Below are 2,500 nucleotides of genomic sequence, written 5' to 3'. Positions count from 1 at the left end.
ATGGCTTTTAAAACTCACACTTCTAGGTGAAACAACCTCTTAGACACATAATGTCATGTGAAATAATGCTGTATTTTTCCTATTAGGGATGGAAATTGCCAATTGATAAAATCATTTCAGAAAAAGTCAAAAAGTCAGTACTTGTGCATCAGTGAGATTGATTCAGTTACCGCTCTGACTGTTGTTTAGTTGTTTTCGATTCTCTAAAATGAGACAGCTCACAAGAATCATTTGTTCGGGATGTGCACTACACGCTGTTCATGGGTCACACTGTATGTCTTTAAATAGCTTAAAAGAACTGGCTGATAAGAGTCAATTGTTTGGAATTGGACTACACTGGTTGCGCTGTTTGCTTTTGATTCCCTAAAAAGAACCGACACATTAGATTAATTTGTTTGGGAATCAGACTACACGCCGTATACGGGTCACACTGTATGTCTTTAAATAACTTAAAAGAACTAGCAGATAAGAGTAATTTGTTTGGGAATTGGACTACATTGGTTGCGCTTTTTGCTTTTGATTCAATAAAAAGAACTGGCTGATAAGAGTCATTTATTTGGGAATCGGACTACACTGGTTGCGCTTTTTGCTTTTGATTCCCTAAAAATAAGCGACATATTAGAGTAATTTGTTTGGGAATTGGACTACACTGGTTGCACTGTTTGCTTTTGATTCAATTAAATAGAAATGTCTGAAAAGAGTCATTTATTTGGGAATCACACTACACTGGTTGCACCGTTTGATTTTGATTCCCTAATAAGAACTGGCTGAAAGAGTCATATGTTTGGGAATCGGACTACACCGTACACTGGTCACACTGTATGTCTTTAAATAACTTAAAAGAACTGGCTGATAAGAGTAATTTGTTTGGGAATTGGACTACACTGGTTGCGCTGTTTGATTTTGATTCACTAAAAAGACCTGTCTGAAAAGAGTCATTTATTTGGGAATCAAACTTAACTGATCATGCTGTATGTTTTTTTGATTCCCTAAAAAGAACCGACTCATTAGATAAATTTGTTTGGGAATTGGACTACACTGAATGCACTGTAAGTTTTTGATTCATTAAAAATAACCGGTTCATTAGAGTCTTTCTTTTGGGAATCAGACTACACGGGTCATGCTGTATGTTTTTGATTCACTAAAAAGGAATCAAGGAATCATAAAAGGTATTGGCTTACACTAGACACAATGTATTCTTTTGATTCATTAATACGAACCCGTTTACTAGAGTCATACATTCAGGATGGAAACTGCACTGGATGTTTGTTGAGAGGATGCGCTGCCGTTGAATTATGCTGCAGGAAACACTGTCCAAGAATTTAAGTATGGTGTATTTTCAGTAAAATTGCACAGTATTTTTTTAATTTATTTAATGATTCTCTGTTCCCAACCCTATTTCTTATTTTTCATTGAAGTCTAGTTTTTTCCGAGTTCTCCTCTATAGATAATTAGGAGAGGAGACACAGTTAATGGTGCTTTTTGATGTAGTAGCACAAGATCCTCAGATTCCTTATACAGATCCTGTGAACGTCACAGAAGTCATTTGTTTCGCTGGAGGTGCCAGTTACATGTGATCATGTGTCAAGGAACAACAGGCTTTTCATTGGGATATTGCGGAGCTATTGTTGGATTAGGTAGATGATCACACCACCGATGGGATTGTGTATTCATAAGACACGATTATGATGTGATACACAGCACAAGATGTCTGCAAAAGGAACGTCTGTTTTCGTCTCCTGCTCATGATGTGTTCAAAGATAGTGTGTGTTTGTAGGGTATTTAGTGTCATAGTAGACATCTGATTGACCCGCTGGGTGTGCGATGTTTGCTGACCCAGTTACAGTTCAGTCTTTAACACATTGAAGTACTTTTATTCTTTCTCTGTCTCAGTTTGTGTAACACTTTCTGTACATCGAGACAGTGTTTGTTTTTCAAATCTGGATGTGAATGTGTAAAATGTGCCGGATTAAATTCATTATGTAGGGCAATCTGTGGTGGGTCTCCAGTTATACTCTGTGAGTGTCTGTCAGCATCAGGTTTCCTCAGTACATTAGCGAGCGAGATGGATGTTAATTGGCATATCGTCTCGTGTTTTCTGATTTCACTGGTGTATTACACTCGTGTGTTATTTCACACACAGGCCTGTTGATGGCTGTCTGTAGCTGTAGAGACAGACTGTGTGTGTGTGTGTGTGTGTGTGTGTGTGTGTGTGTGTGTGTGTGTTTGTGTAATGTCCCCAGCTGTTCCTTTGCATCTGCCTGCCTTCACTGTGGTATTTGTGCTTTGAAATATATCACATTATCTTTATGTCCAAGAATGAAAAAGTATAGAACTTTAATTGTGGAAATAACAGACTGATAAACAGTAAGTATAAGTTATTTTATCTCTGGCCACGTCCACACTAATACATGTTTGAACACACATCTTTTTCTCTAAGTTTTTGCCCTCCGTCCACACTGAGATGGCTCTTCGAAAACGCTCTCCCAAGTGGATACAT

General features: G+C 37.8%; 1 protein-coding gene across 1 annotated transcript in view; it reads left to right on the top strand.

The window, feature by feature from the left end:
* prkar1b (protein kinase, cAMP-dependent, regulatory, type I, beta) overlaps nucleotides 1–2,500 on the top strand; it is an 83,391-nt gene that overhangs the window by 3,111 nt on the left and 77,780 nt on the right. The gene's annotated exons all lie outside the window — the stretch shown is intronic.

The sequence above is a fragment of the Xyrauchen texanus genome, chromosome 12 (assembly GCF_025860055.1).
Source record: "Xyrauchen texanus isolate HMW12.3.18 chromosome 12, RBS_HiC_50CHRs, whole genome shotgun sequence".
Classification (NCBI taxonomy): domain Eukaryota; kingdom Metazoa; phylum Chordata; class Actinopteri; order Cypriniformes; family Catostomidae; genus Xyrauchen; species Xyrauchen texanus.
Note: the sequence above shows the minus strand (reverse complement) of the source record. Positions and strands in the feature narration are given on the sequence as shown.